Consider the following 17,670-nt stretch of genomic DNA (forward strand, 5'->3'; position numbering starts at 1 on the left):
GAGTCACATAGTGAGAGCAATGATTTAGACTTCTGTAGGTCTGAATTTGAACCCAGTCACTGCACTGTACATGTACGAGTTTCCTCTTTCAACCACATGGAACTGACTTTGTAGACTCTCGGGAAGCAAATAAGTCTGACATGACCTCCTCACTTTGTCCATTAGTGCTAGCAAAGGTTTCCTGAAGTTGCAAAGCTGATTCTTGCAGCCTCATGGGCACCCATTTGAGGGGGTTCACCTAGGCCCAGAACCCCCTCCTCCTGGTGGGAGCCCCATGGACCTCCCCTCCGCAAGGCCCTTGAGAAATCTGAGAGCAGAGTTCTAAGCAAGAATTCAGAGAATCATCTCCCAAACCCAGAAAGGCCGACTTATCCACCCCAGGGCATCTGACCTTCTAAATTCCAACCTTTCGCTCAATTCTGAGCTCTAGAGACTACCTTGATTTTAATTAATGGAAAAGACAAAACAGAACAAAACAGCAGACCTGCAAGAAGTAAGAACTCCCTTCATGGAATGCTTTGTCGCCTTGGGGGTGCTGGATGCTATTTATACCCCCATTTTTAATCATGTCTTTAAAAATTACTGATGAAGTTTAAAGCATTCACCTGATGGCATGTCAGCACCTCCAAATGCATAATTTCGCCTGTGTCAAACAACTGGGGAGTCCACCCCATCAACCCCTAGGATGCTGGCTGACTCAGCGTCAAGCAGTGCCAAGCTCCCAAAGCCACGATGCTTAAACAGGTGAAAAATTATGCATGTCAGGTTCCAAAACTGCTCCTCTTATTAATCCATCCGAAGAATACTAACATTAGGAAAACAACAACCTGCATTTTTGTATTTTGTAGCTAGACACTTCTCTTTCTCTATTTCCAGGAAATAAGAAAAAAAAGAACAGCCTTGCAATAGACATAGGTTCATAGAAAAATGAGAAGGCAAGGGGCATTTAGAAGTAGCAACAAGTTGAAATTTTATTATATGCCTCTGACAGTGGTAAGGTTATGTTTTTAAATTTGAAGTAAAATTGTTTAGACATGCTTGTGTTTATTGATAGGAAATCACCGTGTGGCCAGAGCCCAAGAGAATTTCTTCCTGGGACAACTGATCAGAGAAGGAAAAGAGCCTTCTCATGTGACTGCTTTCTCAGTGCTTTTTTTTTTTTTTTTTTTTCTGAGACGGAGTCTCGCTCTGTCGCCCAGGCTGGAGTGCAGGGCTGAGATCTCAGCTCACTGCAACCTCTGCCCCCTGAGTTCAAGCAATTCTCCTGCCTCAGCCTACCAAGTAGCTGGGATTACAGGCAGGTCATACCACACCCGGCTAACTTTTGTATTTTCAGTAGAGACAGGGATTCATCATGTTGGCAAGGCTGGTCTCAAACTCCTGACCTCAGGTGACTCACCCACCTTGGCCTCCCAAAGTGCTGGGATTACAGGCGTGAGCCACCGTGCCTGGCCTCAATGCTATTTTTTGACAAAGAAGACTGACCCATGAAAGGCCGACCCTGTCAAGATGATCCTACTAATCATGCCTGCTAAGATGGCGTTCAGCCCATCACTTACACCTAATATCTCAGGCATTTCCTTGGATCAACAGACTTTCAATTTATGACCTCAGAGGAGAGGGGCAAACTTGAATTTCCTTCATAGACACCTCCCCCTAGTACCCTCCTTTCCTCTCTAACCATCCTTCCTTCTTTATCAACTTCGTGGTGTGTGTGCATATGTTTAATCTATCTACATACAGGTAGGAAGTGTCATCTTTTGGAGTCGGCTCAAACCCTTTCGGGTACTGATGAAGTTCCGGGCACATTCATCTTTGCCCACAGCTTCTGAGCTCCGCCTCTTCAGAGGCACCTAATGCAGCTTCAGGCCTTGAGGCCTCTCCAGTGTGAGCCACGCCTCCTGCACCCCAGATTCTGGAGGAGGGGGTCAAGTTTCTGGGCAGGCCCCATGGAAGCCTCACTCACCAGGCTCCAGGTGTGCAGGAAGCATCCCCTCTGTCCCAGGCAGGAGGGAGGGGCAGACAGCACGCTGACAACTCTCCCTCCAGGAGCCAGCTCACCCTCTTTGCCCCCCAACCTGGCCTCATATCACACAGGTTCTGGCCCAGGATAATGCTGGGAAAAGACACTTCATGTCACATCATGTCACTCCAGTGATCTGTTCTCTCCTCTACCTTAGGAAATGTATTCTCGGGTTTGTTGTGGTGTTCTCAGCTAAAACGCTGAGACAGAAAATTCTCATTTTAACACCCTATGATTGGCATGGATATCGACTAAGTGTTAAGAGCAGATGGTAAAAGAAGGTTCATAGTTTCACATCGTTTTTGCGTAATTAAATTAAATATTTATAGAAATCCCCTAAAAAAGAGGTGTTAAAATGGTGTGGGTAGTGGAGTTATGAGCGACTTCTCTGTATGTGACAATGATTTTTCACAATGGACACCTTTAGAATGACATATAGACACTGAAAATGTGGTTTTTCAAAACATGAAAATAAAATGTAGAAAAGGCTACAATGCTATTAAGGCTACACTACTCCACTTTGAGTGATTTCCTTTGAAAGGAAAATGATTCTCACGAATTCCCATGGTTGAGAAATCCTTTCATCATAACGTTATTTAAATATGTACAAATATAAAACTAGTTATAAAGCCCTTATTCACTAGCAATGTACATTTACAGGGGGAACAAAAGAAAGGCCCTAACTTAAAAACTAATAGAATTTAAATCAACCATACTCATTTGATATGACAGATTGCATTATTTTGCTAAAACAAAATTGCTAGTTCTGAGTTGAATATTAGAAAACGATGTGTTGGTGGCTTTCTGTTGACTTGTCACTGCCTGGAACGTGTTTTTATGTTCAGCTTGGTGGACCACTGTTGGCATCACCAACATTATCATTGTCATAATTTACCCTTTTTATTTTTTACATATTCTCCTGGTTATTTTTAACTGCCAATCCATTATGTTGACAGGCCAATCATTTTAAAATATATTCCAAAATGCAATCATGAAAAATAAAAATATGTCATTGAATGAGAACTTCTTTGTGGGCCATCTCCCGCTACACTGACTGCGAACTGACTGTTGCAATTGCTTCTGAGGAAGTATGTGATGTTGGGATCTGGCGGACACATCCCTGGGAGGGGAGCGTGTTGGGCTGACAGCGGAGGCCCAGGTCCTCTTGGCTCCACAGCCGGTGTGGGAGGAGGTCTCAGTTCACCCAGCATGCTTTTCTGTCTAACCTCTGCTACCTTTATTGCTTAGGTAAAACATGACTTCATTTGGCCTTGTTGATGCAGCAGTATCTCTTTAACATTAAGTATGCTTCTGCTCCTATTAATCCAGGACAATTAAAGAAAGCATCAGTTTGCAATACTAGGTCTTTTAAATTCTGTCAAATCAAAGTCTTTCCTTACTAAGTGACTTAAGAAAGTGAAGTCTATAAAAATGCTCTACCAATGATCTAGGAGAAATTTTGCCCTCACAGCTGGTTAAAGAATTCAACTTGACACAATGTGAAACAGGGAAGGATGCTGCTGTTAGGACCTGATACATGTTTTGAAACCACAGGGCACTGAAGTGGAGGCAAACGTAAGTGTGGCCTTGAAATAACATGACAAAAGTCGTTGTCCTGATAATTCCAAGAAGGCCTGTGATCATTTTTTAAGTTTTCATCAGAATGGAAAACACGATACAAAATTCTCATGGAGAACTTGCCGACGGATGTGAAATTTCCACAGAATTAATTTCTTAAGCGACACAGTCCAGTCGTTTGGCAGTCCTTGGTGTTGCCTGGCTGGCGGCCAGGTCACTTCAGTCTCCGCCCCCATCTTCGCACGGTGGCCCCTCCCTGTGTGTCTTTAACCTGATCATATCTGCAATGACCCAATTTCCAACTAAGGTCACTGTGTTAGTCCGGTTGTGCTGCTCTAAAAAATATCTGAAACTGGGTCATGTAGAAAAAACAGAAACTTATTTCTTCTAGTCTTTGCTGGAAAGTCCAAGGTGAAGATGCTGGCAGGCCCAGCGTCTGGGGAGAGTCCATTCCTCACAGATAATGCAGCCTCGGTGCCCTCACATGGTGGAAGGGGCAGGAGGGGCAAAAAGGGGTGAGCTCCCTCAGTCAAGCCTTTTATAAGGCCATCGACTTCCACTCACCTCCTAAAGACCCTATTTCTTTGTATTGTTGCATTGGGGATTAAGTTTTGACAGAATCATTCAAACCACAGCGGTGACATTCACGGGTTCCATGTGGACGTGAACTTTGCGAGGGACACTATTCAACCCATGACAAAAGTCCACACATACTTCCTGAGCACCTGCTTAACATGTAAGAAAAAATGGTATGTCTCTTGGTTTCCCAAATTTCATATTCCAGTGTGAAAGTACAAGGACACATACTCGTACTATCTGGGCACGAAGGTCAGCTCTGTTTTCAAATTATTAAAGAATATATTATCAGTCTAAAAGCATGCTACTTTGAGGGAAAAATAAAAGAACTATTCACTCATTTCTCATTCAGTTAGCATTTTTAAATACTAAGATACATGCTTTGCATGTATTTTGTGGGGAAAGATTTAAGTGTACCTAAGACAAGGTTGCTGGCTCTGAAGCCACTGATGAATCCAGTCCTGTCCCAGACCTGGCCCTCATCTCTGCTACAAAGGAGCAATAGCCCATTCCTACCCCAGGAGGAGAAACTCCCTTTCATCCTCCGACTCCAGGGCAGCAGGAACTTTTTGCAAAGAAAGCAGGAAAGATAGCAAGCAGGGAGCTGCTTTGTCTTTGGGATTGGTTTGCAAATAGAACCTCTCAAAGCAAACTCTTCCCCTGGAAAGTCTGGGATTTCTCCATGGGACAGAAATATATGCCCTCCTATTGTCAGACAGATAAGGCAGTGGATTTTCCTTCTCAAAAAGGAGTGTCCCTCCTTTGCCATCAGAAGACTGTCAACATTGTCTGAAGCAGGTGAGACGAAATTTTGACAAGAGGGAGAAATAGATCAAAGAGAATGTTTTCCACTTCGGGTGAAACTTACATAACATTCCCACAATTTATGAGGTGTGCCTTGTCCATGTGTCTCCCCTATCATATTAATCACTTAATGTTTTTCTTTAGGTTGACTCATTTGAAAATTTAAATACTTTTTCCCGTCCTAGGCAGTAATATCCATGGGAAAAAACTGATTTAATGCTCCATTTATATTTCTCAAATTCAAATTAAATATATAACTAAAAATAAAAAAAATGTATCCATCTGTCATATAAAATCCTCCCAACTAGCACCCATGGGATGCGGCTGCACATGAGAAATACTGATTTAATGTAAGCTGAACGGCGATGAGTTCCTGCAATGGGCAGTGATGACTCTGGACCCAACAGGAAGAGAGTGTGGTCATAGGAGAGGAGGATGCCAAAGGCAGTTAGTGTGGCAGTCACCCACACAGAACTCTGCAGCCCTGCAGACCTGGCTTTGGTTCCAGCTTCATTACTGAACACAGAGCCTACCTTGTTTAAGCCTCAGTTTCCTTTTATACACACTTGGAATACTATCTCCTGACTCATTGTGTTATTGTGAATATTGACATTCACTCACTGACATTTATTGAATACCTTTTATGGGGTACCAGGAACTGTGCTTGGGTCCTGGTTCCAAGCAAGAACCCCAGTCCCTGCCATATGCGTGTTTCAGCAATCACCTCTAAGTTACTTGTCTAATAAATCTCTGTATATATACTGTCATCCATATGCAATGTAGTTACTTTCGATCAACGTCCTTATTTCTCGTTTTCCAATTAAAGAACTGCAGAATACCTGGGTATGCATGCATCTTACTCATGATCAGATGCTAATTGTAATGCAGACTGATTCCTGCCTGCATGGAGCTTCCCACCTACTAGGGGAAAAGAGACATCAATTAACTAATTTCAAAAGTGCATGTATAATTACAAAGTGGGGAGAGTCCCAGGAATAGAGATGGCATTGAAGAATGTAACACACAGTCCCAACCTGGGTTAAGAAATCAATGAGATAATGTATGTAAAGTACTGTGAAATAGCCCATTGTCCATGTTAAGCTGGCGATGACGATAAAACTGAAATGAGATTTGGAATTCCCAGTGTCTGATCCAGGCTAGGCTGGAGGCATTGCCAGCGGTCCAAGGAAGAACCCCATTCAGTCTGTCTGCACGCATGATCAGTCATCTCAATTTGAAGTTACTTGTTCATTAAATCACTCCACGTACGTGGCCACGTACAGTACAGTTGAAATTTATTTTAATTATTGTCTTTATTTCTACTTTTTCAGTGAAGGAACCACTTTTTGATATGGTCTATACAAGAATGCCTGGACAGTGCGGGCCGTACAGATGATTAAGTCACTACACTAATGCTCAGTGAGGACTGACCCCAATAGAGGATTTAGGTCATGTAGCAACAGATGGCACATTCTCATCAAAACCTAGAGTGCCTCATCAACTGCCCCATGGAACACTGTGGAGGTTGCTGGAGACATTCCAAATGAATGCACATTACATGCTTCCGTCTCCGTTTATCTCGCTGCAGTTGTAGAGTGATTAATCTGATAACATAATAGTGATTTAAAATATTTACTTTTACCGTGACATATCATTTATTCAATTGTACTTCAAAGCATCACCTGGATGCTCCCATGTTGCTGCCGTAATCATGCAAATGTAAACATTTGGATTGTGATTGGATGACCTAATTACTTTGACATTTGTCATTTATTTTTTAATTTTCCTTTCTTTTACAAAGGCACAGGAAATGCAGTACTTGCCAAAAAATCACTGCGTACATCCAAAGGGGAATTTATAATGTTTAAAGACTTCAGATTTCCCTGCTGCTGAGTCCACATTCTCCACTGTCAGCAGCACAGCCAAGAAAGGAAATCACAGAGGAATCTTTGATGTCAAAGAAAAGCGACTTGAATGGCAGGGAGGGAGATAATGGGTATCGGTTTCTTAGAAAAGACAGAGTGACATAAACTAGGACATAGAGGGTGGAAAGGAAGCCTGGCCTCACCTGGCATGCCAGAACTCAATGTTTACTTTATAATAATGTCAAATAAGCATCCCTGATATCAGACACCCTACAATTGTGTACTTCCTTTTTCCTGGGATATGTTTAGCTCCTTTACAAGAAGATGAAAGTGAACCAACTTTTATAGGAAAAAAATCTGAAAACCTAACAACCTGCCCTTTCAAAGAAATAATCAAAGTAACGTTTTTGGTTCAATATATTTTCCCAAAGAAATCTGACAATATGATGCTTACACAGTTTTCTTGGCATTTTTTTCAATGTTCATTATTCGAATGATGCTGTTAAGAAGCCGACCAAGGAAACACACACAATTTATATAACTTGCATAAAGGAAATTTGTGCTAATGTGACTTGAGAACTCCAGGAAGATCTGCTTCCTCTTAGAAAACTGTACTGTGTTCTCTTTCATTCGTGTGTTCAATTATTGAACTAACATTTGGGAAAATAGGTTAGTCTGGCTGGAGATGATGTTTTGTGGATCTCCTGCCCTCTCTCTCAAACTTCCTAGAGCCACCTTGGCTCTCTTCACACCACTGTTACCCCCTCTGCCTTCAGGGTGACTCAGACATCTTTGCTTACCTGGCAGCAGGCAACAGCCTCTGAGAAGGGAAATACTCACATTGGCAAGAAATGCCAATTGCTGTCGGGTAGAAAAAGAAGTTTCAAAAGCACAAAGGAAAACATTCATAAGAATTCCCACTGAAGCTCCCTGGGCCAAAGAACTTTGGTATATAACATTACAACACTGAGCAGAGACCTGATTTGCAGAAGGACCATCATGACTCCTAAGAACAAGCTAGATCAGGCTTTGTTTCCACTATGTTCCATTTCAAAGTTTCCTAGAAGATTATGATGTGGCAAAGTTTTTTCTGAAAAAATTCGGTGCAATGATCTTGTAGTTTTTCTCATGTGAAGCAATATGCCCCCAAGGATGTCAGATGACAGAGGCATTATGGAAGTCTATCCCAAGAAGTTAATGACGAGGTGCTGCCAGCCATTCCTAGAATACTTGCATTGACTCGTGAAAACCACAAACAGAGACTAAATCCTCCCCAGATGGTGGGGCTAGGAGAAGTTCTTTGGAACAGGCGAGTAGCCTTTCACCATCCCCAGAAGGGACCTCCATGAGGAGCATTTCAAGCATGACCTGGGAGGAGCTATTCAGGAGGAGGGGGATTGATGAGGATGTCCACAAAAACAGCCTGCTGCAAAGGGCAGGCCAAGGGTAGTTTCCTAAGGAAAACAGGAAGACTGTTACCAACAGGAGAGGGGAAGCAAGGGGAGAGCGGATGCTCCCCACAAAGATGGTGCATTTTCTAGAACATCCTTTCCCCTCCTGGAAGACTCTCATCTGAGTGCTATACCTGAGTCCCACAGCCTTTCGAGCAGGTAGAAAGGGAGACCTCTCAGTTATGCAGAGGACAGGGCAAAGGGAGGCTATCTCCATAGCATCACTGTCCCAACAGCAAGCATGGCAAATCTCCAGGGTCCAGTGTCCTGCAAGACTGAACTCGAGGGGAGAGCGCCTGGAGCATTTGGTTTACACAAGAACGTCTAGGAGACATTACTGGAGGTCAACATCCCCTCCAAATTCCTCCACCTGTAGAGGAAGCAAGGCCGCAGCATGGATGATATGAGACAGAAAAGCTCTCCGCAAGAAGCCTGTCCCCAGCTCATATGCTCACACTTACTGAATAGTCCTCACAGCTCTGTCTAAAGCTCTCACTTACTTTTGAGGAGATAAAAGCCATCAAAAGCCAGGAACTTAAAACATGTTTGAAGAGTCACCTTTACCATGTGGCCTCTTGGGGGTGTTTTGAAACCCTCAGTCAGCTCACTAATTTCAGAGAAAAAGGCCTGGGAATACACTGCATATTTCTTGTTAAGTGGAGTCAGTACCTGAGGACAAGAGGGAGGTGCTTCCTTCCCCCAAGAATTCGGACGGAGAGAAAATCCTGAGGCTTGGGGAAAGAGAGGGTCTAGAAATCAGGCCTCGGTCCTCCCGGGAACATCCATGGTGTCGTTCCTCAGGGGCTGTTTGTAATCTCAGCAACGCAGCAACAGAGATCGTGATCACAGTTACAAAGGCTGCTCTTGAGTCTCAAAGAAACTGTGAGGCAATGGAGAAGTCGACGGACCCGACGGCCTTTATCCAAGACTTTCCAAGAACGAGAGATGTTAAATAAGGCAGACACCAACACTGGGGCCACTCATTAGCTGCTTTCTATTAAGAAGTGGAGACGGGTTTTCAGTGTTCATCATGTCCACCGAGATTTTTCCTGAATCCATGTTCACTTCCCAACTTCCATATCACTCTCATTCCCAAGTCCACTAATCCTGAGAAGGAGGTTCCAGCTAGCAATCTCTAACAAGGAAATATCACTCATGAAAAAATTAACCAATTGCTATTCTGGTTTATTTTATCCACTTATTCTAGCAATATTTGGAATCATTTCTTATATTCCAGGCACTGTGCTACTATTTGATGGTATCCAAATTTGAATAAGATACAACCCCATTTCTAAATGTCTCTAGCATTATAAAGACATTTAGAAAATGCTGTGGCACTGCAGTCATATGCTAGAAGAGCAGAGAAGAAAGCTACCTAACTCTATTGATTGGGTGGTGGTCTGGGCTGAGGTTGAATTCCTGGAGGAGGTTTTGTCTAGGCTGAGTCTTTAATGTACCTCATCTTTTGATAGGTAATAGATAGATGAATGGCAGAGGGAACATGAAAAAGCATAGAGGTGTGATTTAACGTGGTATGTTTGAGAAACCCCAAGAATTTTGCTGTTGCTGAAGTGAAGAGTTTGAGGCAGTGAGTCGTGAGAAATAAGGATAGAAAAATTTATACAGGAGCCAGAAGTTTGAATACAAGAGCTTCTCAAAAAGGTTGTGTGAACCCCCCAGGGATGGAAGGTCTATGGTAGTAAGCCAGGGGGAAGAAATTAATGCACGGCCATTAGGAGTAGAATTTAAACTTTACTGAAAAGCATAAAAGAATCCCTGAACAAATGACAGACCTGCATGTTTATGAAAGGGAAGGCACAATGTCACAAATACGTCATTTCTCCCCTAATCAATCCAATGCAATTCTCACTTACAGTCCTGGTGGGCTTTTCTTTGTGAAACTTGAGAAACTGATTCTAAAATTCACTTTCGATGAAAAACTAAGAGAGAGGGTGTTATGGGCTGAATTGCATTCCCTCGAATTTCCTATGTTGAAGTTCTAACCCCTAGTACCTCAGAATGTAACTGCATTTGGAGATAGGGTCTTTGCAGAAGTTAAGTTAAAATTGTGGTCATGATGGGGTGGGGCTAATCCAATATTAATGAATATTATAAGAAGAGGAATTCACAAACGGACATATACAGAGAGGAGAGGATGTAAAGACACAGGGAGAAGGCCATCTACAAGCTAAGAAGAGAGGCCTGGAACAGATCCTACCCTCATGGCCCTCAGAAAAAAGCCAACCCAGCCAACACCTTGATCTTGAACTTCTAGCCTCCAAAAGTGTGAGAAAATAGATGTCTGCTGTTTAAAAATTTGTTATTTATGGCAGCCCTACTACAATAGGGTTTATAATGGCAGCCCTAGCAAACTGATGCAGAGGGTCTTGTGCAATTGCTATTGTGAAACTATACAATTTAAACAGCCTAATATTAGCCCCATGATAGACAAACAGACCAGTGCAACAGAATAGAACATCCAGAAACAGGCCCATTAGAAAAGTAAACATTTTAATCTGACAATACCAGTGCTCATACTCTCCAGGCACTTGGTATGTACCTTGGCAAAAACGGAAGATGCGCATGTCTTGTTACCCAACAATTCTCCCTTTGGATGCGTATTCTAGAAAAACTCTCATGTGAACAAAAGGTAATGTGTGTATGATGCTCATTCTAGTGCTGTCCAACAAACAACAACAAAAACCACCTAAATGCCCATCAATAGAAAAATTATAATATATTCACTTGATGGAATTGCTTTTCCAATCTGAAAAAAGTCTTTATTCATCTTTGTTTTTGAAAAATATTTTCACTGGGAACAGAATTCAAGATTGGCAATTTTTTTCTCTCAGTACTTTTAAAATGCAGCTCCAATGGCTTCTCACTTGCATTGTTTCTTCTGAGAAATCTGCCGTCACCCTTATCTTCCCTCCTCTTTATTTTGTCTGTCTTTTCCTTTTGTCTTTTTTGTATGACTGCTTTTAAGATGTTCTCTTAGTCATTGGTTTTAGCCAATTTGGTTATATGTGCTTTCGTGTAGTTTTCTTCACATCTTCTTATACTTAAGGTTCTCTGTGCTTATTGGATCTATAGGTTTATAATGATCATCAAATTTGGAAAATTTTGGCCATTATCTATATAAATATTTTTCCTGGCCCCTTCCCTTTGGTGATTCCAATTACATATATATTAAACACCTGACATGATTCACAGCTTATTGATGTTCTGGAGTCTTTTTTCTGTACTTTTCCCTCTTTGTTTCATTTTAGATAGTTTCTATTACTAGATCTTAAAATTTACCAAGCTTTTCTTCTGCAGTGTCTAATATGTTGCTAATCCTATAATTTATTTTTTGTCTTATACATTGTATTTTTTTCATCTCTAGGAGTTTGTCTTGTGTCATTTTTATATCTCCCATGCTTCTATTTAACTTTTTGAACATATAGAATACAGTTATTATACTGATATTTTAATGTCCTTGTCTGCTAATTTTAACATTGGTGCCAGTTCTGGGTCAATTTTGATGGACTGACCTCTCCATTAAGGGTTATATTCTTCTGCTTCCCTGAATGCCTGGTGTTGGGTGCTGAAAGTTGCTGTAGTCCTTTCAATATTATTGAGCTTTATTCTGGGATGCAATTAAGTTACTGGAAATAGATTGATCCTTTTGAGTCTGGCTTTTAAGATTTTCTAGGTAGGACCATAACAATGCTGAGTCTATTTCTACTTATTCTCCACTGATTAAGGGAAGGCTCTCTGTGTATTCAAACCAAATGTCCTGTGAATCATGAAGTTCTTCAGTCTGGCTAATAGAAACAGGCACTGTTCTCAGGCCTTGGTCAGCTCCAGTTACTTCCAGTCTTTTTGAGTAGTTCCTTCCCCAAACTTGGGAGGTTTTCATGTGATCATAAGTACTCACTGGAACCCTCAGTGGTGACCCTCTGCACCCTCTGTATGCCTCCTGGTCATTCTTCCTGTGCAGTACTCTCCTTGCTGGCATTCTGTCCTGTGAGCTCCTGCCTCTGGGATTTCTCTATACTCTCAGTTGTGTCTCCCCAACTCAGGGACTCCACTGAGCTCTGCCTGGGTTCCCCCTTCTCTGAACAGGAGCCTGGAAACACTATCAACGAAGACAGACTGAGCAATTGGAGGTCTCATTATTGTTCATTTGCTATCTCAGAGGGTTCACTGCCCTTCATTGTTTGATGTCCAGTGACTTGAAAACATTATATCACATATTTTGTCTGTGTTTTGATTGTTTCAGGGTAGAAGGTAAATAAAATCCCCATCACTTCATTTTGTCTGGAAAAGCAAGTGCATTTGATAGAATATTGCAGCTTTCATAAATGAACTAGATTAATAATTAGGATTATATGCAGTAACACAGACCTTGACATTAAATATTGAGTAAAAATAATCCAATTTGAAGAAAAGTGTATTCTGTCTGAAACTGTTTACATAATTTCAAAACATGCAAAGGTATCCTGTATTCCAGTTTTATACAGAGAAACATAAACATATGTATGAGAAACACCTAAGCCAATGTAAGGGAGATGATGCATCAGGAAAGAGAAAATTGGAGGAGAGGACCAGGGAATAATAAAATGGGGTTTGAACTTTATCTATAATGTCTTATTTAAAATAAAAACGTCAAACAAATGTGTAAAAATGTTAGTATATTAGCATTACTTAGAGCTAATGGTTGACTAAAAGAATACTCACTATATATTTTTATGTCTCCCAATTATTTCTTAATTTAAAATATCTGTTATTTAGGTTATTAGCAGCTTCTACTGTGGAGAATAGATATTTGAATTTGCCTTTCAGGCTCACCGCCCTGCTCACCATCCTTGCTCATATTTGCATAATTAAACAGTTCACAGAGGTGTCTTCCTCGGGAAAAAGAAAACCCTCTTCTAAGAAGGAAATATCCGATAATATAATTCTAAGGAGTTAAATTGTTGTGGGTGGTTATTGGAGATTTTTTTTTAAATGTAGGCAGAGTTCTAAATTCTCATCTGCAAAATAGAAAAATCTGTTTTGATAAATACTCATTTAGACTGACCTGTGCATATCTATTATTGCTCATTCTTGTGTTTTCAGGGAAATTAGTGGTGTGTGTGTGTCTGTGTGTACATGTGCACATTTTCTTGTTCAAGGATAACAGGCATAGAGAACCTCAAAGACTCAGGAGGATTTGTAGGCTCCACTCTCAGGGTGATATAAGAAGGAATTGAATTCCCTTGCTGTCCATTCTGTAATATTATTTAATATTAATTCACGAACACCCCAGTGCATGAATTGATGTTAGGGCTATTGCATGATTATCATGGGGGGCTAGTCTACACCCCTGTGAGAAGTGTCATGTTTCTCTTGATGAGAGTGAGTGGTCCCAGTGTCACATGTGACAGGAAGAGGACAATCTAGGGACAAAAAGTAAGGAATTGCATAACTTTTTTGTAGGAGCTTTTGCCAGTCTGGTTTGGACTCAGAGGTAAACAGATGTTTTGAAAATTCACCAATGGAGTCCACAGGCTCCTGCCATGTGGAACAGGGAGAGGAAGCCTTCAGCCGGCGGGCTCTGAAGGTAACATATGCATTTCTTGTAATATGTTTCCCTTCCATTAACTCACAAATTTCCACACAATTTTAAAACTACAGGCTGATCATTGCTATACTTTGGAGAATTAAGGGCAAGTGCATTCCACAGTCAAAGCAGGCCATGGAGGACACTGTGCACCCACGGCAGATCCCAGCTGGGCCCTGTAGAGCCATGTCCTCGGGAGAGTCACTGAGGCAGAGGCAGCAGAATGGCATGACCAGGAGACTCGACAGATGATCACAGAGCCCACTCCTGAACACACAGGGCAGCTGTCTCCGATACTTGTCAATGTTACTTGGAAATAATTTGAGAAGGGCTTTTTTTGACAATTAAATTATTAGGGATCTCTCAGGACATTAACATCTCATTATTAACTGAAAATGTGGTTTCATTTTATAGTCGTGGATTGGTGAGGAGCAGATATGTGGATGCCCCTCTCTGGGAAGGAACAGGAGTCCAAGACTGAACGTTAGCCCCACTCATTGCGCTGCAGCAGGACAGTGCAGCCTTTCTTGTTTCACACAAGCTGATCGGATGCACACTGCACGGTGAAAACAGAGCCAGATGGATTCACTCCCATCCCAACTCTTCCTTTTCTCCTCAAGAACCGTGACTAAACTTTTCTGATGACAATATTGGACTGCAGGTGAGGGATGGTGTCATTGTTTCACAGGCTTGCATCTTAGATATTTACAAAGAAGGAACTTTTGGCAGTTTAATACTAATAACACATTATTTGTGCATGGCCTACGACAGATCTGTCTTTACAGGCAAAGGCAGTTGAGGAGAAAACAAGAGAGGAAATAGGCAAAGACAGTGTTTGACAGGCTGAAGGAAGAAAAATGAGGGGGCTCTGAGAACTGGAGAAATAAACAGCAAAGCCATTTTTAATCAAGGGCTATTCAGGGAAATAGCAGCCACACTATGTATTTCAAATAGATGAAATCTAATACAGGAAATTGCTTATTAAGGTACTGGGCAAGTGGAATCTCTAAACAGGGGAGAGCAGACAATGCGAAGACTAGCAAAGTGGGCAGCTGCTGCCACCATCTCAGTGCTGGGCATGTACAGGGAGGAGCATCCTGGCAGCACCCGGGGATCCAGACCACCCAGTGGAAACTGCAACAGAGGCAGGAAAATTCAGACAGAGTCAGAGCCATGGAGATACTCAGCTGTGGCTGGGGACTCCACAAGAAGAACAGAGAGGAGATGCAGCCTGGCTCTTCCTGGCCTCTGGCCCACCAGTCTCAACCAAATTCATTCCAGGATCTGAAGGGCAAGGGAGCTGAGAGGGGGCATCTCATGTGATGGTGATCAGAGTAGGGAAGGGCAGGGATCAATTCGAAGAGGGAGGTTGCCAGATCAAACACAAATGCCCAGTTACATTTGAATATCCGATAAACAATGAAAAAATTTTAGCATAACTATGCTTCATGCGATATTTGGTACTCAGTTATACAAATATTTATTCATTGTTTATCTGAAATTCAAATCGACCTGAGCACCCTGTGTGTTTATTTAAAAATCTGAGCGCAAACGGAGATAGCTGGCACCTATGACAATAAATGCTGAAGGGGCCCCAGGACTCTCCCCGGCCCAGAGGGTTACACCCATGAAGGAAAGGGAATTTTGCAAAAGACTAAAGGTTCATTGCAGGAAAAAAATGAAAATTAGGGGAGAGAGATGGCTGAGGAGTTAACAGATCAAAGTCTTCAAAATACCTTACAGGAAAGATCAAGGACAAAAGGATTCCCACGGATGCTGGAAAAGGAAGCCTGGGGCTAGGGGATGGGATTGTTGGGTTTGCACTCAAGGATCCTGATAATGAGTCATGTCACTGATTGAAGCCTGAAACCAATTAGAGTCAAAATTATGCTTGGCCTCAAAATTAAAAATATAAGGCATGATTTTTGAAGGATGAGAAAGCACAAGCTTTTATTGGGGTCTCTCATCACCTTGCTGTGCTGTGGTGGGAATTGGCACATAAAACAGGAAGGAATTGGAGAAAAAACCATCACCCTCTGGATCCCAGGAGATTCTCAGGAGTTTGGATGAGTGACGAGTGCTGTCATCTGCTCTCGGGGAAGGACATTGTGGGGAGATAGTTGCTAACTTGGGGGTATTGGATTATCAATGGAACTGCTGGCATGTGGGGCTTTCTTAGGGCATATCATACCCTCCTTAAACACACACACACATACACACACTGGAGGCAGAAAAGGTAACTTGGAAATGACTCACACTGTCTGCCCAACCTGAGCAGATAGTATACCTCTCACTAGGGAGCAGTTGTAGCACCTCAGTTCTCAACCCTCTCTCTACCATCAATAACCAACACCTTAAAGCAAAGAGGGCCTTGAACACACTTATAACAGTTATTGAGGACTGATTCATTTTGACAGCAACTGAGGCAGGACCGGTGGGAAAACTGTTGTATCAGTATTCAGGAGTGAACTATTTCTGCATGAAAGAGGTACTTCTAGTACCTCTTGGTTTTCCGTTACAAACACATACATGTGAATGAACAAGAGCAGGCATGGTTAACTCCAAGAGAGTTATCTGCTCTGCCAGAAAGCTTTCTTGTCTACCCCAATTTTCATATAAAAATTCAAATTGTGCAAGAAGTTTAATGACCCGAAAACTATATGGGCAAGTTACCCACAGCATCAGAGGTCAAAAATGGTTGCTGCCCTCAGAGGTCATGCAATCTAAAGTGAGTTAGGAGCTGATGGAGCAGTGAGTGGGAAAGCTGAGCCTGTGGTAGGACCTATGCAATTTAAGGTAGCAGTTCTGGGACAAAGAACTTTAGGAATTGAACCTCCCAGATTTGGATACCTCTTTCTAACTCCAAACTCTCTTGGGGAAACAACTCCACAGGCTGACAGTTCTGCGAGGCGTCTTCCTGACACTTCCTGTTTGTTGGTATCATACTCAAGTGCTGCTGCTGCTGCTGTTACTTTACAATCTTTGGAAACAAAATACACGTAGATTCTGAATCCACATGCTCAATGTGGCAGCCACTAACCACCCGTGACTACTGAGTATTTAAAGTGTGACTAGTGCAACTGAGAAACTAAATTTTTAATTTTTATTTTACTTTAATTGTAAATTAAAACTGGGACTTGATTCAGTTATTGGAAAACCAAATTGAAGTATCTGTGGAGACACTTAGGTGTGTGAATCTGAGTTTTTAACTGCAAATCTTATGAAATTTAAATACAGATCAAGTAGTTCTGATGAAAATTTAGCATCTGCCTTGAGATGTAAAGTAAGTAGAAAATACACACTAAAGATTTGGTACGAAAACTATAAAAGATATCATTAATAAGCTCATCATGTAATTGGTAACATGACAAAATGATAACATTTTGGATATATTGGGTTAAATAAGTTATAGTATTTAAATTAATTTTGCCTGTTTTATATTTTCTGTTTTTAATACAGCTAATGGAAAACTCAAAGTTACTATGTGACTTACACTACATTTCTGTTGGACGGAACTTTTCTGAATTCCCATATCTTCATATGCTCTGTATCTCTGAGCTTAAAGGTATAGAGGCCCTGCTCTCTACCTCAGCCTTCTTCCCCTGTAATCTCCCTAGAACAGTCGGGTACAAGTCGGCTGAGAAAAAAATGAGGCTAGAGATGGGGGTGGTGTGTGCAATCACAGTGGGGATATGAGGTGGATGAATGGACTTGTTTTCTAAGCTAAACTTTTGTTCCCTTCAGTCTCATTCCTGGTAGGAAGATCTTCAGTAACAAAGAGTAAAG

General features: G+C 41.7%; 1 long non-coding RNA gene across 1 annotated transcript in view; it reads right to left on the reverse strand.

The window, feature by feature from the left end:
- LOC104005428 (uncharacterized) overlaps positions 1-17,670 on the reverse strand; it is a 132,088-nt gene that overhangs the window by 84,902 nt on the left and 29,516 nt on the right. The gene's annotated exons all lie outside the window — the stretch shown is intronic.

Source organism: Pan troglodytes, chromosome 13 (genome assembly GCF_028858775.2).
Source record: "Pan troglodytes isolate AG18354 chromosome 13, NHGRI_mPanTro3-v2.0_pri, whole genome shotgun sequence".
Taxonomy (NCBI): domain Eukaryota; kingdom Metazoa; phylum Chordata; class Mammalia; order Primates; family Hominidae; genus Pan; species Pan troglodytes.